At 42.6% G+C, this 23,394-nt stretch overlaps 1 long non-coding RNA gene across 3 annotated transcripts in view; it reads left to right on the top strand.

The window, feature by feature from the left end:
- Positions 1–22,376, top strand: part of LOC134547017 (uncharacterized) — a 40,006-nt gene extending 17,630 nt beyond the window's left edge. Inside the window, exons 2-6 of one of the 3 annotated variants that reach the window (XR_010079341.1) lie at positions 579–656; positions 1,008–1,050; positions 4,729–4,921; positions 8,279–8,342; positions 18,330–22,297. This is a non-coding gene — a long non-coding RNA (uncharacterized LOC134547017). Of the gene's footprint in view, positions 1–578; positions 657–1,007; positions 1,051–4,728; positions 8,343–18,329 lie in introns of all 3 variants that reach the window. The other 2 variants (XR_010079340.1, XR_010079342.1) reach the window with 2 other exon arrangements.
- Positions 22,377–23,394: the final 1,018 nt, after the last annotated feature.

Genomic DNA, 23,394 nt, shown 5'->3' with positions numbered 1-23,394 from the left:
AATTACTACAAATGGCTTTGTAGTAATTGACAGTGTCCAATGTATACATGCTCGTGGTGTGCTCTGTGTGTGTACCTATGTGCTCTGTCCCTTTCTCCACTTCTGTTTCTTTAGAACGAAACTTTCTAGAAGGAAAGTCTTCAGCATCAGAACCCTCTTTCAGCATGGGCACCTGCACTGCCTGCAGTGACTCTGCACAGCCCCACAACACTACACAAGTACAGCCAACATGTGCTGATCCTGGCTCATATTGGTAACTTCAGGAAACAGCCGAGGAAGTGCCTCGTGGTAGCCAGCACACAATTTGCATATAGCACATCCAAGCCTAGGGGTGAATTTAAGGCTCAGTTTGGTGGGTGAGATAGCAGGGGTGCTGCAGAATGGCAGAGGAATCACAGACACCCATCCCTGCCAGCACCGAAGCCAGAAGCCCTGTTGTCATTATGCTATCATCATTGCTGTAGCTGATTAGTTCTGCTGACAGGCAAGACTAATTACCTCACGTACAACCCTGTTATCTTCCACCTGCCTGTCCTTAGGGAGTCAAACTAACATTTGCTATCTCTAATAACCTGCAGCCCATGTCACAAAGTGGACCAGAACCCATCAATGGTAGCCTGGAATCCCTGGCACCATGCACCGTGTATGAAATAGAGGTAACACCAAGATCCCCCCTGAGCATTCCCTAATAATCAGCAGCAATGCTTTCCCTTCATCAGAGTCTGCATGCCACCTTTTGTAGTATTCCCAGTGATATAATTTCAACCTGCTGGACAAAACCAAATTTCCTATTCCTGCTTTGTCTTCTGGCAGTTGCCTTAGACATGATCAGAATTTTTTTTTCCCTGATGATCCATTGATCTAATGTACTGCAATTTCATTGATATTCCCATGTTAATCTGACTCTTGCCTGGCATCACAGAAACTTCTGCTTGCTCATGCAGTGTAAATTAGCTTCAGCTCAATTAACCTCTTGACATATGTTTTTTTTTCCAGTTTCTCCTCAGACTTGCTATTTTTCCTTCAGAGCATCAGTGCTCAGCTCCCTGGGTAAGCACTTCTCTGCATTGCAATACTGTGCTGCTTCAGCAGTGGTTGGTGTGACACAAGGGCACAAAGTCATGTCACAGCACAGCTTTCTGAGGAAGGCAGCAGGATACCCTGGAGCATGAAAACCCCTGAACTCTTGGTCCAGAAACTGTGCACTAGCTCAGTGAAAAAAGGAATTAGAGAATGGAAGAGCACAAGAGCTAGGGACCCTGAAAGGAAGCTTGGGAACTTACATTTCCATTTAATGCTGCTGCTTATATAAGAAGAATTTGCCCTAGTACTGTCAGGGTTAGGTGTGTACAAGATGCAGTATTCTGAAGCAGTTTACCCTATTCATCTTCATTAGCTCCTTTCCTTTAAATTCTCCCTAATTCAACACAGGGAGCTCCACTCATTACAGTCAAGAAGGCCATTACTTCATGTGAAGAATACAGAGATTTCTAATGGTGTGCTCCTGGTTAATTGAATTTAGTGAATGACAACACCATGACATTGCTAAGATTAATGACTCAATAATTTTTGAGACAAGGCAAAACGTGAAGCAAATTGATTGCATTAATTTTTTTTTCCCCTTGGAAACAGTACTGCATCCCAGCTCAGCACTGTCCTGGAGAGGATGCTTTGCTGATACAGAGTGACGCCCAGCTTCCCCATCTCCATTCAGCTCTTGCACTCTGACATCACTTTGAAGTAACTTTTAATGTAATTTCCTAGTTGCAGAGATGCAGACTGACAATAATTGAGCTGAGATCTTGACAGACCAAATGATTAATGCAGAAGGCTTTTTGGAGTGGAAATTTCAGCTATTATTAGATTATTCAAGAGAAAGAGAGAAGGTGTCAGAGCACAGAACGGAGGAGTGCAGTGCCTACACATCTCACTCTTTCAAAAGTATGAATAAATTTTAATTTCTGTCATTTTGTTGGTAACTCTTATTCACATACTAATCAGTTCTTACATTAATGCAATGTCAGATGCAACATCTTGTTTAAAAATCCATTTGCAGACAATGAGATGGCTGCTTTTTTCCAGCATGTGGCGTAAGTTGAGATGGCTTTTCACATGGTATCTGTGATAGCTTCTATCAAAAGTGTCTCTGAAAAATGCAGAGTAGTGTTTGGTGTTGTTCAACATAATCTGCATATTTTTTTAATAAGACAGTCACCAAAAAAACAGTGGTTATAAGTCTAGTGAGAAGAATTATGCAGGCACAGTGGTTTGTTTGTCTGCAGAAGACAGGGACAAAGACAAGTGTTCCAGAGCTAGGATTTTGTTAATTAAGATGTAGATCAAAAATATTAATGAAAGTATCTTGAGAAAGAGGGAAGACAGGGGTCAGGTAACTTGTTTTATATGATGCCATGCAGAGTCCAGAAACTAATCACAGATGTTTAGAAGACAGTTTCCATAAGTAAGCTGTGTGAAAACTGGGGCATCTGAGCTTGGGGTGGGATAGCAAAACAATTTTAGCTTTTGCCCTCTACCTTTCCCTCCCTTGGGTGAATAGGGAGTGACAGGGGAGACCATGGTGGTGACAGCTATCTCTGACAAAGAAACTCCATCTTATGTCAGTAAAAGGAGATTCTGGCACCTAACATAAGAAAAAATAAAAATGAAAAATGGTTGAGATCCACAAAGGATTTTTATCTGTAAATATTATTTAAACAGCAGGATTTTTATTACTTTATCGGTTTATGTTCTTATTGCATTGTTGCAAATATTTTTCCATTAAATTTCATCTGATAGTTGAATTTACCCGGTCAAGTGACATGAGACACATGTTCCTCAATCAAAGTTTTATAACCTAAGGACCAAGAGTCCTGGTATGGGTATTGTGCTTTCCAACACAGTCTTTCCTGGAAGACAAGGCAGATCAGGATCACGGAAGCTGTGCTGACACCCTCCAGGAGTTGCTTTCTCAGGGCTTACCAGGAAAGAAAGACCTCTTGGGAAACAGGCACAAAAGAAAACCTACAAGCATGTCTGAAGGAGAGTACAGCTGCACCCTGCAAGTTCCAGAGGAGGTGATAACAATGCCATAACACTTGTCATTTTCCCATTCATTCTCTGGATTCTCTGCTTTTAATCCTAGAGCAGATCCATCTGCTGTCCAATGGTGCAGAACGGGCACTATTGAACCAGAGCCTAAGATAAGGACTGGTTGTCACAGCAGAGCTCCCAGTTCCTCTGGCAAAAGTTGGGAAGTCTGTGGCTCTAGAGAACTGTGTGAGAACCTGTGAGAACTCTAGAATTGAGCTGATATCTCTAAGAAATGGGATCCTTAGAGAAAACCTACATCCTTCTCACTGGCAGCTGTCTTATGCAAAAAGCTCTAGATGTAGGCATCTGGATGATACTTCAGGAGGAATAATAATGGGAAAAAAAATCTGAATTCAGGCCTACTGCAATGTGATAGGCCTTTGAAATGTAATGCAAACCTATTGTTCAATCAACTTCTATTTGGGGCACCTGTAGCCAAGGATTTCTTCCTTCTTTGCTGTCTGACCAAAGGAAATTTCATCACTATGATGAGACCTTTACATGAATTGCAATTATGATATCTCTCACAGCATGTCTTACTTGGTAACAGTCAATATTGAGGGGAAAAAAGCACTGTCAGTCTGAAAACAGGTAATTTTTTTACCTCAATGGCTTAATGTGATCTTCTTGTTTTAGTGCTGTATCATTTACCTTGCTGTCCAACTACAAGCCACTTCACCCAGACCTAAGTGCAGAAGAGGTGACATGAGCAAGGAAAACTGCTTCTTTCAATAATGTTGCAACAGCACAGGGCATTTATGACCCTGAAAACATGAAATTTTGAAGTCACAGAACACTTAATAGTTACAAGTCTTGAAGGAAAAAGGGTAAGGGCTAAGGTTTCCCTGAGCAATAAATAAACTCAGAAGGTTCAAATACCTTTCAGTATGAGCTGATGATCAGCTCCTACTCCTACTCCTCAATTTCTGAGGCTCCCTTGCAGAGACAGAACCCATGAGTTCAGTAATTTCTGCAGCAATGCTCTCACGTGCCTGGAGTAAGTCTCACTGCACACTTACAGTCACATTTCCATGAATGTCTGCTCCTTCCTTTGGGGTACTGCCAGCTGTTCAGTCCCAATTTCTGGAATGATGGTCTGTCTCTGAATCGTGTCAGAGGTTCACAAGTCTGCATGAAGTTTACAAGGACTGAAGTTAAAAGACTGTCCCTGCTAATCAGAGCATGAGTGCCACATTCCAGACCTACAAAACCATTTTGAAAAGGATGACTTTTGAGGAGATGGTGTCACATACAAACTGCCATGAATCTATCAGTGTTTGACCAGGAATTCCAGCCATCTGAAAGGACTGATAGCAAAGGAGCATGTTAATGATCTGCTCTGCTCTTAACCAGAGGAAAAAGCACTTAGTTATAGCCCACAGTCAGCAGAAATGGCTCTGGAAATGTTCACCAGCCAGCCGAGGAACAGCTTTAAGGCATGAGGGAAGCAGGGAGCATAGGGAGGGAGGAAAGTCTGGCAAAAGGTTTCCCAGGCAAGTAGAGATCTACAAAATGAGTCTTATTGCTCCTTCTGCCACTGGAGAAATAGGCAGGATGAGGACAATGACTGCCCTTGTTTAAAGTCCTGCCCTAACAGTAGCCACTGTCTCATATACTCTTACTTTCTCTACCTGGCAGGAGCATCAGTAGCAGCCTAGCTTCCCAAGGTGGTGGCACAGGCAGAGCACCTAGAAGGGAAACCAGGAAAGACCTGAACTTGTGGAGTGTGAATCACTTAGAGATGCTGGTCCCTCCTGCCTCCATCACAGCTGGTTCAATGACTTTCCTGCTCCTCTTCCTCCTTTCCCATATGTTGTAGTTAAGAATTTTGGTAAGTCCTTGGTTGCCAAAGATGACCATTAGCATGGTCATCTTTGAATTCATCATTAAAGTGGCACAAGTGGGCAGCAATTCAGGGAATCCACACATGATATATAGGACTCAGGGCTTTATTGTGAGATGAAAGACAAGGACCTCATCAGGGTTTCTTTGCCCTCATTAATCAGCAGAAGAAAAAATCTTTCAGCAGTCCTGACACTTCCAGTTTTGGTTTCCTACTAGACTTAGACCAGATGAGACTCAAGTAACAAGGCATTTGTGGAAAAGAATAGTAATAGTTCCTTCTTATTTCATAAGTAAGAAACGTGCAGAGGGCCAGCTTCTAATTAAATAATAGCAGTAGTGAAATGTGCAGATGATGAAAATATCCAGATGGATATTGGATTTTGGATTTGCTGAATTTTGGATTTTATGTTGCCATGAGCCTTCATTGACTCCAGCTACTTTAGATAGGCTGTTTCCCTTTACTCTTCTTCCTGTGCCAGAGGTGGCTCAGATTTCTCCCTAAGGGCAGAACGTGGACCAGCAGTGTCCTCCAAAGAGGAGAGACTGAAGGACTTCCATCACAAGAATTGTGATGGAGGGGGGAGCTTACAAAGATAACTGAGCAACCATTCTCTTTTCAGTGCTGTCAACTCCTTTCCCTTCTTCCTTCCCAATTTCTCCACAGAAGCAGCAGCAGGGGATTCTGCCAGGGGCCAAGGCCCCCTTGTTGCTGCATGCTCACAGACACCTACCACAGATAAACACTCACTGTGACGTATTGGAGCTTGTTTGGGGATCACATATGCTGATTCTGTAACAGCATGGCTCAGGATGATAGACAAGCCAGCGCCAGAAACTTCCCATGCTCCTATGGTACAAAACAACTGCAAATGCATCTTAATCTGCTGCCTAAATTGGGCTGGGCTTTGATTTGTGCCACCACAAAAACCAGCAGGATCGGGACATCTTGGTGAATCTTGCTGTTTTGGTTATCCAGTGGGTAAAAACAGCACTTATAGCATCTCTGGGTTGTAAACACCATGAAACCAATAGGAATCTATCACGTAAACAATGACTTATTATTACTGACTTATTTGGAGTCATACATTGTTTATGAACGTTCTGGTCTGACACTGATTGCTCTAAGCGTGGGTCTAAGCTTACTAGTAAGAAAAAGAAGTGGGTTTCAAGATGGTTTTAGCACAATTTCAGGCATTAACTTTCTTCTTGACAGTGTCTGCAGGACTGAGACTCATGACGAGCATTTGCACAGCCACAAAAATTCTATTTTTATTTAAGATACTTCACATAAAATTTTCCAAGTCCTCAGAACAATAGGCTCATTATAATTGGCCTTCAAGGAGTCTTTGGATACATTACAACTAAGATTGATGGTATATGGTGTCTTTCATCCAAATAAGACTATATTCTCAAAATACAGTTGGGCAAGTCCAATACAACTGTATGCGGTCGTGAATTGCCTGGCTGCAGAAAGAGATGTCTGTGTGCAGCCTCGAGGAGGTGTGGAGAGAAAGGTAGGAGGAGATGCATTCAAGAGTAGTGGGCCTGGGCTGTGCCCAGCAGCATTATGAACACACCCAGCAGAATGGGGAGCAAAGGCTCATGCCAAGACACATTTTTCAGCTTTGAAGTGAGAAGCAAAGGGCCAGCTCAGGATACAAGATCTGAAGCACACACTGGAGTGGGTGTTTCTCTCCTCTTCTGTGCTCAGTGAGACTGCAGGTGAGGAGCGATGTGTGCTGGTGCGTGGTGTGTGCATGGGTACAGCTCACTCACCATCGCTAAACCACAACCTGCTCTGAAGTGGTAGAGGGATGCCTCTGAACTGGATGCCTGTCTGCACAGAAAGTTTGTGATCAGTGCTTCATACAAATAAGTCATAAGGAACCTGAGACATGTAAGCTGTAATAATATAATTGGAACTCACCCAGGACATTCAAGGCAACAACCTTTCATTACTGCGGTGAAGATTGACATGGGACCTGGATGTTTGTAGCGTGTTCATAAGATTGCACCTTTGACAGCCAGCTGTCCCCTGGCACTATTTGATTGCACTGAGTGATAAAGGGAAAAAAAGGCCAATTGTTGACCTACTTTTTGTGGCACCAATACTTGCTGTATGTCATTTCAGGGAGCGAAAATTCCCAAACTTGCCTTATTTATACTATTTAGCTGTGTTACAATGCATGGTTCAAAACTAGACTGTGGAAGAGTAAATGTCCTACTATGAAACGAAAGGTGCTGTGAATAAAATCAAATAACAGACCCTAGAGAATAACGGTAAATGGCCAGGTAGCAGAGAAATAATCATTTTACCACATTGAGTTACAGCATATCAAGGGAGTTGTCATTGAGTCCAGTTTTATTAATGTAATACATAACTGACTGGGAGGCGGCAAAATGCAAGCTCCCTCCTGAATCAGTTTAACCAGTGTGAATTTGTGGGTAGACCAGGCCTCAGTCAGAACAAAAGAGAAAATAATCCCCTTGTAATGCAGCATTTAACACTTAGCAGTCAGGTGATAATTGCTTCAGTCCAAGGGGATTAGCACATTGCAACCTCATTATAATGTAAAATGTAACTTCCCTATATGGGGTTGTCTACACGGAAAACTTACAGTGGCATAAACAAAGGTATGAATTCAAACTGATTTAGTTCTGCTGGAATAATTCCTGGTGTGAATTTATTTCTTTGGGGAAAAGAAAGTGGGGTTTTTGTGGTGTCTTTTTTTTCTCTTCTTTCTTTTTTTCTTTTGCAGTTCAATCAACTTCAGTGTTTTTTAAAAGTCCACCCAAAATGAGAGATACTGGATGTCAGCCAAGCCCCCCATCGCTTAAAGACACCAGAGCATTCCTAAATTAAGAAAGTGTAAGGTTTGGGAGAGTCAGGTTTTATTAACTAGCAAGCTTAATCATATGGAGCTAAGTAAAAATGCATTTAAGGAATACTTATACATAGAAATACTAAGCGTATTCTCACTGAAGCAAATTAATTTCCACTCTCAGTGACAAGTCTGGCTTAATTGCTGGTAGAGGATCAGGTGTGTGGGATACTTGTGGCATGAAGATATCTGAAAATTAGCAATTGCCAGTGATTCACCACGAGACCTCGTGCCTGAACTGGCTGCCAGGGTCCTCTTAGCAGGTCTGAGTTATGCAGGCAATGGTTGGTGCTCATAGAGGGGCAAAATTCTCTGAGAGAAGCATGGTAATAAAAGCCTTAGTAAATGCTGATGCCAAGGAAGAGGTTATTATTATACTAATATTATTATACTAATTATTCCATGCCACCCTAGATGTCCTTGTACTTTGGGCCTGCTCTGCTTTATCCTTATTTCTTCAGGTCAACTGCTCCATGAAGAACTGCAGATCCACATCCTGGGACTGAAATGCTAACACTCATGTAGGTGAGTCCTGAGGAGACTTTCCAGACCATACCTTATTCTAGGATAAAGTCCTGTTACTTATTGCATCAAGCCAGTTCAGTAGCAAATAACAAAACCTTATTTTATCAAGGACCCTGAACCACCATTAACTGAGGCACAAGTCCACTCTGAAAATATTTTGTGCTATTTTGATTTTAAAAGTGATCTAAGAAAGGGAAGGGGTTAAAAGAGCTTTGGCCCACAGCCACAACGTACAGGAGCGGAGGAGTGTGGGTTGTGAGGGTCTTCTCCCACATAATGGCAGAATCAAGAGTTTTATCACACACTCCCTTTCATTTCTCCCTAAGGAGCAAGCCCCAATGAGTTCTCACCTGCTGTGATTTTATGTATAGCTGAGGTCAAAACAAAGAGTCAAATATGAAAATCTGATCTGCTTTGCTAATGCAAAATAACATCTTTCTGTATGTAACCTCACACAGGGTTCAGCCACTTAGATATAACAGGCTAAAGATTGCTTTCAGAGGTTTAATTCAATTTTGGTGAGCTTGCTGTGCACTCCCAGAGAATAATGCAGGTTCCTCCCTGCCTTGTCTGAAAGGAATACATGGCAAAGCTCTTCAGGATGAGCTCTTTGATTTCAGATGCACTCTTACACACATCAGTCAGCTCAGTTGCATCCTTCAAATTTGAATCACCTGGGGCTTTGGCCAGCTTAGAAACAGGGTATGTTGCCACTTAGCAGGCGTCTACATGACAGAGAAACCTAGGGAAAATTCTTCTTCCATATGCTGTATGCTTTCTCTTAGCAAATGAGCATATACACAAAAGCACATTTTTCTAAATAGGAGTTCCATTAAAGATAAAATAGTGTGTAATAGTCTACCCATGTTTTACTCTAAACAAGTACTCTAAGGTTTTATGCCATGATCAAAAGTATTTGTTAGTTGTGCTGTTAACTTCTCATCACTTGCTGCAGTCAGTGGAGTTATGCATCAAGGAGCATCTAAAAATCCAAGCTAGAGGCCTGTCTCTTCAGCCACTCTGTTTTAAACACCCACTGTACAGTCCTTTGCATCTTCCTCTGAAGAATATGTCATTGCTAGTACAAAATACTGGCTACGCAGACTAAACTTTGGTTGAGTCTCGTGTTCACCTACCCACCCCACACCCTCTCTGTATTTACTTCTGGTGCCAGTGGAAGTTTTCCACTTGGGATACGTGGGATCATACATGGGATCATCACCAAGTCCCAAGAAGCCAGGGTGACAAGGCAGAACTGACTGTAAAGACAGAAAAGTGGTGATATAAATTGACCAAAGTGCAGTTTCTTACACTGGAAGTGTAGATGCAAATGGCTCCTGGTCTTTCTGTTCAAGACCTTACCAGGCTTTACAGATAAATACCTTCCTTTGTAGTGGTATTACTCTCAAGTACTTAGGAATGACAATTGTTTTCATAGACATTGTTAGCATCAGTAACAGGTAGTAAAGAATTTGTAAAAGGAGACACGTTGTTCAATTTAATTGGAAGTATCTAATGGATGGGGCTATATATTAAAGGGGTTTTTTGCCAAGAAATAAATACTCATCTCCCCACAGCAGTTAACGGTTTTCTGTTTTCGGTAAGCTAATTCTTTATAGGAGGCATTAATCATTCTGTGCTTGTTCCCCAAACAACTAGAAGAAATTGTTTGTTTTTAATTGCTCTGCAGCATCTTTACTATATTATTCAATTCAGCTTTAATACCACACACTACTAGTACTATTTAGCACAGACATTGCATTTTACATCTTCATAGTGGCCTACAGAATTAACTAATACATTCCAAAACATCCTGCACTTGAATTAAATAAGTGCACTACTGCAGGTAAATATTTCCTTAGCATAATTTGTGGTGTAATTAAAGATTACACAAACATAACTGAGATCACATTGCTGTTCTGTGTCTAGGACCAGACCCAGGTCCTAGGATTTCTCCCTATTCTCTTTACCTTCAACCGTACCTTGATGTAACTTTCCCATCACATACATGTGTCAAAGAATAGAGCTCTTTTGAGATAAATTATGTGCAGCATTCTTTTAGGAAAATATAAACTGGAGGCATTCTCCAGCCTGGGAAAGGAGATAGTTATTTTTATTCTTAAATTCCTTTGAGGGAAATACATTTAGATGTGAGTGTGACAAAAGCCATACAAGTTCATAGAATGAAAGAGAGCAAGAGAAAGAAAGAAGTGATTAATGCGGCTTGACTACACTATGGCTAGAAGATGAAACTGAACCAAGAAACATGAGATTTTAGAGAAAGATTTCTTTCCAACTACAGTCACTTTCAAGTTAAAAATACCGGTGGCTCTATTGACTGTGATTTCAGAAATCTCTGACAATAGCCATCACCACCAGCTAGGAATGACTCCTCTAAAGCAAATGACTAGAGATGACCAGTGCCAATTGCTATTTCCAAGCTGTCTGGTGTGCTCAAGTCACTCCCAGGCTCCTCTCAAGGCTTGATGGAAGTGGCCTGTCTCCAGGGAAGCCTGTCAGAAATCAGCTGAGTGGTGATGTCTCACTAGTGCACCAGCTGGGAAGGAGCCAGTCCTTGGCAGGAGTCCCTGCACTGTGCCACAGCCAGGACCCCAGGGCACCATGTCCTCTGCCCCCTTGCACTGCCAAGCTGCCAAGCCAGGCCCCTCCACAGCTACGGGTGGCAGCATATCCAAGTCCAGTGCCAGCAGCACTGGAAACTCTGCAGGACACACAGGCAACAACAGCCAGATAAAGACAATTTCTTCTTAAGTCTTGATCTGACTCTGGAGCAGATGCACTGGCCACTACCAGTCCTCATGATGTAAACCAAACAATTCTGGAATTACTAGCAGAATAGTGGGCATAAAGAAAGTGGCTCAAGGCAAGTTTTTCTTTTAATTGTTTAAAGAAGACAGAAATGTCTAGAAAATTCAGGCAACAAAATCTACTTGTGTTTCTAGGAAGGCTGTGTATTTTTATGATTTTTTGCAGGGGGGGAAATATCTGTGAGACTGTGCATATAATCAGTAGATGTATCAAACTGCAGTCTAAAAAATCCTGAAACAATTTCCACAGTGAGGATGTTTCTCCTCAGGAGCTGTTCGTGACTCACTGTTCCCATCAAGCAGGTTAATGTGCCTCTAAATTTCACCTGACAGAAAATGTATCACAGTGTCAGCTGCATTAGGGAATGACGAACAAGCCCGACTGTGGTACTGTTGGACACCTCGATGTTGTTCTCAGCAAGGACAGGTAGACCAAGGAACCTGCCTCAGTTCCAGAAAAATAAGGGGTTGTGGCCAGCTCGAGGACGCACTAAGGCAAGTTCAGCCACTTGTAAGAGCCATCATCAATCTCTCTGAAATGAGCCTCCCAGGTTCTTAGAGGGAGGGCATGCTGAGGTGGAATCTGTATGACCTGCTTATAAGCAGAAAAGTGACTTAGAAACAGTGTTTGGCTTTTGAATAACTTCTGTTCTTTTGAAATCGCCTTCCTCCCATCCATCACACGCAGCAGGTGCAGCCTGTGCAGCCACAGAGGGGTTTTGCTCTTCCCTGAGTGGCTGGGACATGCTGAACCGTGGCACACTCAGAGTGGAGGCCCATGTGCCACAAAGGTGCTCATGACTCTGTTGAGCAGGGGAGCTCCAACAGCTTATCCTGCTTTTGGGATCCAGCCTTGTAGCTGTGTGCTCCATGGATGTGCCAATCTAAATGGGTTTAGTGGAGATATCCCAGTGTGTCTATAGACCATGACTGCCTCGTAGTGAGGATATCAGTGTTGTAGCCTTCGCCACGATTACTTCAGCTTTTCCATTGAAAGAGAAAAACTTCACACTCCATACATCTCTTAACTGGAATTAGGATCATACACACCTCACCCAGAAATTGTCTTTATCTTTCTGGGAATGCAGTTTCCAAGCCACAAGGTTTTATTGTTGTACAAAATGATTGTCGTAGGGGTCATTGCACCAGTTACCAAGGAGCTGGAGTCTTGGATCTGGAATGAACTTGGTTGCAAAGAGGGAAGCATTCCAGCTCTTGTCTTCTGTGACTCTCTGGTTGCTGTTATGGTACATTTTGTTTGAACTGATGATGTTAGCTTCCACTATGATATTTCAATTCCCCCTCACAGCTTGATTTATTTCTCTTGGTTTTTTTTCCAAATCCTTTTTTTTTTAAGTCAGAAGAGTGAAAAAATATACTAAAGCAATTATAATCAGTTCCCAATTGTCTATCTATGTATCTTTATCTATTCATTAATGTCTTTTTTGCATAGCTCTTGAAGAAATGTATGGTGGATGCAGAGCAATGAATAAATACCTCCAACCAGACTCTCATTAAAAAAATCACTTCCAAGCAAACTGGTTTTGATCTAATGTCAAAGGTCTCAATTAAACAGAGCAGATAGTTTGGGCAACCTGTTTGCTCTGCACCTCCTCTTCTTCATCCCTCCTGATGAAACACAGATGTCCAGCAGCACAAAGATCTGCCTGTGAGGCACTTCTGCAGATAGGCCACTGCAGCAGCTCTGATGGGTAACCCACCAGATTCAGCCAGATTTGTGGTGCATCTATTCCATGAGTAATCTGCAAAGTCCTTGAAATCTCTGGTTTCCTGGATTCCTGCAGTATATCTTCCTTCACACTATAAACAAACACTCTAAGAAAGATTTACTCTAACAATGGTATCCATCTGCTGCTATGAGTCCACAACCCACATTTGCTAGGTTGAGAATAAGCAGTTAGCCAGACAAGGTAGCCCTGGATCAACAGACATAGCTGTGGCATTAAATAAAACCACTGTGCGAGGGTAGTTAATGTGAAATGCACTTATTTCTCAAAATCCCTGAAGTTCTCCCAGGAAGTCTGAGTGATTTTTCTGCCTAGCTGCATTCCTCCTGATCCTGCAACTGCCATTCCCTCCCCCAAGCAATCAGACAGGATTCAGCATCCACAAAACCAGACAAAAGGTTGTATTCTTTTCATATGTCATTTTTGATTTGGGTTTGTTTGTTTGTTTTCTTGTGAAAATCAGAAATGTGTTTGTTGGAAAAAAAAAAGAAGCAACTAGAAAGTAGCCCTCTCTAGTAACCTTTTGTTTCCACAGCTATACTCTCATTAAATTACCAGCTATGACAAGACTGTGGATGAAAGAGCTGGAAATGGTGAGATGTCATATTAATTCACAGCTGGCAGAGAACAGCTGGACAGCATGGCTGCAAGTAATTCCTCTGAGGACTCCCACCCCGAGGAGGTTCAGCTCACCATTCACAGTGCTGTGTTATGCTCCAGGAATCTGCATCTCAGAAGTAATGGAAAGGAACTGCTAAAACCTTTGTCAGACCACATGGCTCAAACCAATTTCCACCAATTTTCACCAGTTTCAGTGAGGACACTTCAGAGCAAGAAGATAAACTTTCTTTTCCCAGGGACTACTGCATGCCTGGTAGGAGTTAGGTTTAGAGACACACTCATCTGTCCAGAAAGGATGGGGAGCATGGAGCAGGCAAGCTGGCTTATCTGTCATCCAAGATGGTTTTGTTCTGTTGCTAGAGGACTACACTACTTACACAGCGTAACATGACAACTATCAAACCTTTAAAGCCTTGGGGAAAAAAATTATTGCACTGGTGCTTGGAGCAGGTTTTATTCCACTGCTAATGAGGCTCTGAGGAAAGGCTGCCTATTTTTATATCCATGTCTCGGGCCGGGGTCTAAGCCACCACTCCAAGGCAAGCATGCCCTTCTCATTTGGATGTGGTGTGCTCCACCCTCTTCCAGCCATGGCGCCGACTGCTACCTTTAACTGTGGGATTTCCCTCTTGCTGCCAGGACAACTGTGTGTGGCTGCTGAGAGCTGCTCAGCACAACCGGTTTAAAGCCCACATTTGTGCAAGATTTTCACTGTGCCCACTGAGCAGAAGGAATGCGGGGCTATAGAGGAGTCAGAGACAAGACACTTCGGACACAGCATCTTTGGTGGCTGTCAACTTGGGTAGATTTAGGTTGCCATGTATCACTTCTCTTTAAAGCCCCTTTCTCACAACTTTGTACTTTTTTGTTTCTTAGGATGTTGGCTTAACCCTCATAGGCATCCCACTGCCCTCCACTCCCTATATCCTTTAAAATAGAGCCAGCGTTGGAGTCTTCCACGGCAAGTTTTGCCTTCAGGCCATCAAAGTGTTAAAGCTCTAATGTGCTCACAGACAGGCTGTGCCTTTCCATCCCTTCCATCTTTGAGGGCAGGCTCATATTAAGATCCAGAACCCCCTCCCTTGGGTCACTCCAATTCCATTAAAGTTAGTGGTAGGGCATGTTGTAGGCAGTGACAGGATCAGGTGGGCAACAGCTTCATCATTGAAAGGACTTAAAAATTCAGGATCAATTGATCAGATGTGACAACCCATTAGCAGGCAACTGGTTTTTGAGGTGCTGCCAGCCCAACCTAGACCAGCCTTCAGAAAGCTTCCTAATTCCCAGGGTGCCAACGAGGATGATGTGTGTTTGGCATTCCTGAAATGAATCTCAGGAACATTATAATGGTAAGCACTCAAACACATTTCAAGTTTGGAGTTTGTGTAATTCAGAGGTCAAACTCATTCCCAAAACTTTGTCTCCAAAATGTTGATGGAAATGCTTTGCCATATACAAGTAGGATATTTTTGTTGGAAACCATTGTGGTCACCCCTGCTGCTTTACTGGGAACATATTGTTACTATTTTTAAGAGAGAAAGTCTCACAAAGTTTTTCTCCTAGTCTAAGAATAGGGGGTTTTAGGGGAAATAGCTTTATTGATGAGTGGTCTCAATGCAAAAATGTAACTATCCTTGCTCAAGACAGAGGGCTTCCAAATTTGTTAAAAAATATTTGCATTTGACAGTTTTACTGTAACTTATTATGAGTGTAAAGTAAAATAGGGAGATTTTTGTGGTTTGACTTGTATTTCTGCACTTATATGTGGTAATTAAATGTAAAAAAAAGCCAATTAAAAAAAACTTTAGCAGGAGATTAATCAAAATATATACACTTTAATTTTTAGGGACTTGAGGAGGCATTCCTTTGACATTTGCTTTTTAAAAAAAATGACTTAAAGTATGACACTTCAAAAGCAGCTGCTTTGTCTGTTCACAAAGTGGTTTCCATATGCAGAGATCATGTCAGATGTACAAATATGTATGTGCCCACATGACCATAACCATGATAATAGGCTAAATAATTATTTACACCGTGCCTTCTCAAGAATGGTGAATCTCTGTTAGTGCCCATTTTATAAGAAATAAGTACAGATAACAAACTACACCCGTAATAAATGTCCCTACCTCATCCAGTGTGCTAGGGAATGAGGTACTGTTGGTGTCATGAAAAAACAACAAGCAACCTTACACAGCTGTCAGGATTTTCTTACCTATTTCTGTGAATGTGATTGTGTCTTGACCTGGTCACTTTTTACTATCTCATCTTCCTCATTTGCAGAGTGGGCATAATTTTCCCTCTGAGTGCTGTCCAATATAACAAAGCAAAGTGCACCAGAAGCACAGAAAATCATTCCAGGAAAGGGTTGTTCATTGTTATACATAAAAATTGCCTGATTAGCTAGCGCTGCTGTGAAGGATAGGAAGGTGAAGTGCTTGGATGGACTGAGAGCTCATCAAGGGTTTTTTGTTATCACAAAATATTACTTAAAATAAGCTGAAGGTTCAGATGTGCTGTTGTGGGAATGGGTTGTGCTCAGTCTGCTATGCTTTGTTCCTGTCTTGCAGGCCTCTGCTCTCTTGCTAGGCAGCAGCCCCAGCTATGATCCATTTCTACTCCTGCCAGAAGGCTCTTTCCAGAGACTATCCCACACCTGCCTTGGGGACTGCTCAGCTGCTGGGCCATAACTGTTCCTCCTGCTAGGAAAAACCCACTGCCTTTGGGACTAACACCATCTGCTCTGAGCAAACCCCTGCAGGAAAGCCAGGCAAGCGTGAGGTCTCATGGGGGCTGGGAGCGTTAGTGCAATATACAGTCGTCACTCGAGACAATTAAGAAATCTGCTCACAGGAGAAGCGATGATAAACACAGTGTTGTGTGCTACCTGGTGTTTATCCTAAGGATTTTGAATTTAAAAGAGAAATAAACACACAGCCTCTGAGCATCAGTCAGGAAGAAGGTTCAGAGCTGTATCCAGTCAGGATAGAGGTCTGCTTTTGCCAGGGATAAGGAGACCTGCCTTGCTTGTGCCAATGCATTTATGCACTTTGTTGCCCATATCCCTTTGCTAGCCTGGAGCTCCCTTCCCCTGCTTGGTAGCCTACCCAAATGTGGAGGTATCCTCAGTTCATCTCCTTTAATCCCCAGCTTTCCCTCTGCTCCGAACCCCATGTCCGAGCTGTATACTTTCAAGTTTGCAGTGTTTTCTGGCCCCTGAGGTGGTGGTGGCTGGGCACAGTTGTGAGCTGCTGTGCAGGGTGGAGATGTCAGGGTGTCCTCCTCCTGCCTTAGCGGCTCGTGTGGGAAAGTACAACGTGAGCTGGGTCCCCTTACAGAAAATGAGAAGATAGGTAGCCAAGTCTTCCCTCTGGAGACTGGGGGAATGTGTTTCTGGGGGGGGGGGTTGTTGCCTGTTTCTGCTGGCCATGAACAGATGTATAACTTTGAGTCCTTCTCTGAGTCCTAGATCTGCATGATCCAAAATTGTTGAGTATAATCCCTTCGGCAGGCCCCACAGTCTTGAGTCACCCTTGTTGCGATGATGTTTCTCCCAAAGTGGCAGAGACCATGCCAACACCAGGACGTGGCAGGCTGGTAGTTGTGTCCCCCATCCTCTCTTCTCCACTGTGTTTAGGACAAGCTGGGGTCTGGTGGCACAAACACAGCTTCAGTGAACCAGCAGCAGCTGGCAGGGAAAAACTTACACCTTCACGTACTGTCATGTGAGCAAGGTGTTCCTAGTCTGGACTGGTCTGCAACTGATGGTGTGGAAAACAACATGATTTGTGCATTTCAGAAAAAAGCTGGCAAATAACATTTGTCCTAGGATCATGCCTACGAAATTTATGTAAAATATCAATATTGATATAAAAATCAAATGTCAAATTTAATAAGCACAGTAGAACCTTCCAGTCACTAACTGCAGAGCAGTAAACCCATTTATGTCCAGAAATTTGGGTGGAAAGAGGGGGAGAAAGAAAGAAAAGCATTCTTTGTAAAATAAAATACAGACTTAGCCATAATTAAAAGAGGAATACAACCTGAATAACAAATCACAGACATTAACACCAAGATGAACACTTTTATAAAGAAAATAATAATCAAAATAGATGTAATAGCCTCTGAGAAATTTTGGCACATTTCTTTCTTACGTTAAAGCCCAGAGACTTTGATGGAGAATTCTGTGGCAACACTTGCAAGGCATATGTACAGGAGAGAGGATTTTTTCTTTGCATTCTCTGCTGCTCTGCTGTTGAGCACCAAAGAGGCACATTTTTTCCTGAATATGCTCTTGGTTTGTTGATTTTGGTGATGGCAGTGCTGCAGGAGCAGTGCTCTTTCCAGATGGCATTCTGAAGGCTCCTTCTCTCCTGGCTGAGCCATCAAAGGTCCCTCAGGAGACAGGAATTGTTACAACCAACTGGAGGGAGCATTTGTCTTACCCAGATACCCATGTCTGGCAGTTGCCTCCATGGACTGCTTAGGAGGGATTCAGCACTAATCTGCATCTGCCAACTGCCCTACTTCACATATTCTTGTAACTTCACTTTGAAAATTGCCATAGAAGGAGGCTTCCAGTCTTCTTCAGATTTGCTAGTACCTTTATAACGTTTACTTTTATCTTTTGGCAGAGAGTTTCACAGGCCGTGAACCTATTCTTTGGGAAAGCACTTTCCTTTTTTCTTTCTACTCGTCAGTTCATCACTCATGTGAGACCAGATGCTGAACTAGAGGAAAGAAGTTTAAAGCTTGTCCAAACTAAAACCTTCTTTTAAAACTCACCCTTTCAGGTCTTTTTAGCAACTCCAGGGATCACCAGAGCATATTGAAAAGCAATTTGTGACAACGGCATTCTGCACCTTAAGTCTGGGTCTTGCCACAAACTGCTTAAACTGGAAGAGCATTAAAAGGTTAAAAGGACAGCTGCACAGAGCAAGCCCTCCCCAGGGATCCAATATTAGTTGGTCTCATGGTCCTGGAGGTAGAGAGAGGTTAAGAAACAATTGCAGACACACCACTGAGCATGGCTGAGAAAGTCACTCTCCCGCTGCGATTCTAACCAGGCGAGGAAGAAGCTGAATCTCAAGAAAGACCAGCACTTCATCTTAGCTGACCATATTCACCCTTCCTGAGCAACTTCATTGACCTGTGTATATGAGCACATGTTGAGGACCATGCATGCTCATGGTGGGGAAATGATAGCTGAGCACTGAAAACACCCATTTTTTGTCTGCAGAAAAACATTCAGGATTTAGCCCTAACAGTCATGCAGAAAATAAGAATCAGGAAGCACAGCACCTGAACAATGATGGGGAGGATCTCTCTCTCTCTCTACTCCCTTTCCTTCCTTTTGCACGAGGTGTCCTTCCCTTCATCCCCACATGCAGCCCTTTGGGTGTGTGGTTAGGACCACAGCTCCTGCCCACCAGCCCTGTTCTCCTGAGTGACACATGCTGCATGGAGCTGGGCACCTCTCTCCAAGACCCCCATCCTGGCCTACACCAGTTCTCCATCCCATCCATTCCACCCACCCTGGCATCAGCTTGATCCCTGACAGCCTGTCTCAGCAGTGCTCCCTCCCTGCTGTGGGTCTTAGAGGGAATGCTGAGACCTTTGCTCTGCTGTGAAGTGTCTGGCGGGGAGAAGGAGGTGTTAACCTGATAGTGTGGTGGTGATGGGAAACTGCATGGCTTTGATTCCCTGCACAGGGGCAAGGGAAATCAGGCACAGGTGATTTTATTCTTTTTCCTGTCATACTGACACTGATGAGCAGTTTAACTAGCTTAAGTGAGTCTTGAAGTGGATTTTACACACTATGTTATGATCTTAATGTATAGCATTTAACAAAACCGGTAACTTAAATTCTATTGCTACAATTCTGCACCAAAATGTTACACATTGTTTGAAATCAAGCTCAGCTCTTTTCTCTGGCATACAGGAACTAGAAAAGAAGGCAAAAAACCAACTCTGTCTTAAATGTCCAAGCTAAAAAAAGCACTCTCAACACTCATCAAATAAAACACAGAAACTGAATCATTCAGAAGACAAAAAAAATTATTTTAAAAGCTTGTCTGTGACAGTTTGATCTCTGCTGTGTTATGTGCAACTGTGTTACATGCACAGGTTGCATATAAGCACATGGCAACAAACGGAAAACAAACTAAAGGAGGCTGGATATGGGCTTGGAGTTTTCCTTCTGAGAGGTGAAATTTTATTCCCCCTGCAAATCTTGATTTCATGCCATGAGTGCTAAAATCATCACTTCTTACTAGGAGGTACAGTTTAGAGATAAAACAGAAGAGCACAGGGTAATGTTAATAAAAGAAACATTGCTTGGTCCCCAACTGCCCACAGAGACCAGCAAGAAGATCCTTGCACAAGAGCCAGCATGGCGTGCAGCACTGCTTCAGATTTCTGCTCTTTCCCAATATAATTTGTTCCACATGCTGTTTACCCAATGTTTCTTCCAAACCACGTCTTGGCTAGAAGGCAGGTGATGACAGGTCATGGAAAAAAACAGAAGAATTTTGCAGCTTTTCTTGGCTGTACTGAATATGCCCTCGTGCTTGGAACAAATCAAACGCTTTGTGCCTTTAACGAACTGTGGCAAATCCAGTGAGCCTTCCTTCCCTGACAGGGAGTGGAAAGATGCACCAGTGCTATAAACAACAGCCAGTTATGGGATGACTTCAGTGCATTGACACTCACAGCAGAGAAAACAAGGTATGGGCTGGCTTGTACGAGAAGATGCATGAGTGTGCTTTGCTCTGGATGGGTGGCAGGGGACAGGGAGACTGTGCTTTGCAACCAGTATGTGTCATGCCTTACTTTACATGCCTTTACCTGGGATCTGCCCTTGAAGCAACAATCATCCACAAATTCCTTGTCCTACAAGCCAATCGGGTGTCACTTGCTAAAGATACACTGGGGAGCAGCCCATGAAGCTGATGAGTACGGCAAGGTTTACCTATTTCCTTGTGTCAAAGTTTCACAGTCAGTAAAGGTAATGCCACCATGAAAATGCATAAATTATAGCTCATGCTGCACAAACCTAATCTTTAATAAATAGACATGAGGAAAACCTCCTCTTTTGCAAGCTGTCCTTACTCTGCAAGATGCAAAGGGAAGAAACCATATAGCTCTGGCTCCATTGGCTCCCTTGGAGAGTGAAAGAACTATGTTGTTCTTTGTTAATGCCTTCTCTGCTTCTCCAGGGACCACTGAGGGCAAGCCCAAGACTTCACATCTGGGATCTGAGCAGTGCAAGTGAAAGGCCAAGAAAAGGGGGAGAAATGTGACATCTGGAAGCTGTGTTGCTCCAGTGCCCGTGCGTTGTCCTGGCAGGCACATATCCAGAAAGGGAAGTGCCAGCCACAGGACTGAGCCTGAGCATGGGCTCAATGGCAGCTGGATAAATGTGCTGGGATTTGCGTCAGTACCTTATTTTTGGTGCTGGACCCCACTGAATTTGTTTGACCTGGCAGTCACCAGTCATCTCCCCAGCTGGGAAGAGAACAGCAGCACATGCTGTGACCTGTATAAAAATCTAAGCCAGAATGGCCGAGAGAAAGAGAGGAACCTATAGAGGTATATTTATGTGTCTGTGTCAAAAGATCAAGTCTACAAAATCACTGGATAGTTACACCAGTATGATATGTCTCTGTAGCTAAAGATGAATGGAGAAAGTGGTGGAAAAATGCCTGTTGTTCCATGTGGTTCATCTAATTTATCTCTCTGAAGATGTATGTCCATTTTCTGCAACAGTATTTGGCTAGTTTTTCAACATCCCAAGAAATGAAACTTCTCATGAAAAGTTACTTCACTGACCACATTGAAAATGTTCATGGTGGGTTTGTTTGTTTGTTTTTTTTTTAATTCAGTCAAAATTTTAAGCTTACTAATTTCACTTCAATACTAATAAATGCATCATTCTGAATCTCACTTAATACCTGATTCTCTCAAAAATCTATAGATAACCAGACCTTTATCAATATGGTTCTTTCAATAAGTCCTTTCAGTGATAGAATTATTTTGTCCTGGCTGAATTCTACCAGTTTTTCCTGGTAATACAATTCAAGGTTCCTTAAACCCCAGCCATCAACTGCTCTGTGATTTGACAGGCAAGTCAATGCCTGACTGTCTCTTGGCTGGCTAAAGAGTTTCAAAGATCTTACATTTCATTACAGCTAATCAGGATCTACTTCTAGTGAAAATTAAAATAATCCAGCACAACAAATATGTTAGAATGTAGTCATTTATTCATATGAATATTCCACTCAGCTACATACTCTTGCCCAGATATTGGACATGCACATTTTCCTCCTGCCTCAAAACCTGTGGGTACATTGGAGGCTGTCCAAAGGAGTGAGCTACCCCAGTGCCAAATGCTTTTGTTACCTGTTGCACAGTCCTAACTTCCAGTCTTCCTTTTTCAGTTTATTTCCCCTGTAAGACTTACCAGTGCACTGAAATCCAGACACAGTCATGCAGAATCCAGCTGTGCCACTTTTTGGGAGAAATTAATTAAAAATTATTTCTAACCTAAGACCTTCTAAAATTTCTGCCTTCTTCAAGATTGTCTCTTTACTAGGTTGTGATTGGCAGGTTGGAGTTGGCATATCAGTATTTCCTTCTACATGCCAGCGTTAAAGGGAAAGTACTTGCTCCTGTCTCCAAATATGAGACGTTGTCCATATGTGCACTCTCCACTCTGTCCTGCCTAATAACTATACATTAAGATATTATGCAGGAAAGGTTGCAATATTTTGTAGCGTATGTCTCTGCAAGTGAGAAGTGTGTCTCACACCTGCTTCTTGGCTTTGGGATATTATTTCTGATAACTTTCTTAACGCCTGGCTGGCTTGTGGTGCCTCAGGTTTCAAGTGGAGAAGCAGGGCAGCAAAGCAGGGCTTCTCCTGCTTGGAGTGACAACATACATGAAAGCTTGTGGTCCCTTCTGGGCTACTGTGCTTGTGGGCAGCATGCCCTGCAAGAGGTAATGGCCAGCCACCTTCAAAATAAAGCTGCAAAACCACTTCCAAAGGAGCTTCACAATTATTTGCATGGAAAGAAAGCTTATGACTTCTTTCCTCACACAGAATTCAGAGACCTCCTCTGACATAGAGACCATGTTCCTTTAAATAGCATAAGCATTGCTGGAGCAGGATTACATCTGTCACAGATAAAAATGCTCTATTTATGCCTTATTGTAATCCATTCACTGGTTTACGGTCCCTGTGTCCTTCAGGGAGTGTTGGAAACCCTCACAGTGCTCCCAAGTGCTACATTTTGCATTCGTATCTCCAACTCTGTTGACAGATGTGTACAATCACACTCAGCAGTCAGACAACTCCCTCTTGACTCTGTATCAGAGGAAGAGCAAGAGGGCAAGTTATTTCAGCTGAGGTCAGCATTAACTTAAGCTCAAAATAACTCCCCCCAGATACACCTGTTTCAGACAGCAGCATGCAAATAGGAAGTGATCTTTGGTGAATTCCAGCCAATTCCCTATTTCACATTCTATTTGGGGGCTCTGCCATCACACATGTAGACAGCACACATGCACTCAATTAAGCCAAAAAATCTTTAATCAACCTAGTGGTTGGGAAAAAATATATCCTCCCCCTCCAAGTGGAGTGTAATGGGTTAATAAACACATATTTCCCATTTTACATATAAGCATTGAATATATAAATACAGCATGTTCCTGGATGCTTCAGGGGAAAGATGGTAAATTTAATGAGGATAATTCATTAAAAAAAAAGAGTCTGATTAACTTATTAATGTCAAATTAAACAAAGGTTTCTGAGAAGATACCATTTAAACAATAGATTTCATTTTCTCTTAGTTTCAATT

Source organism: Prinia subflava, chromosome 2 (assembly GCF_021018805.1).
Source record: "Prinia subflava isolate CZ2003 ecotype Zambia chromosome 2, Cam_Psub_1.2, whole genome shotgun sequence".
NCBI classification, from domain to species: Eukaryota; Metazoa; Chordata; class Aves; order Passeriformes; family Cisticolidae; genus Prinia; species Prinia subflava.
This window is presented reverse-complemented; position numbering and strand designations above follow the sequence as displayed.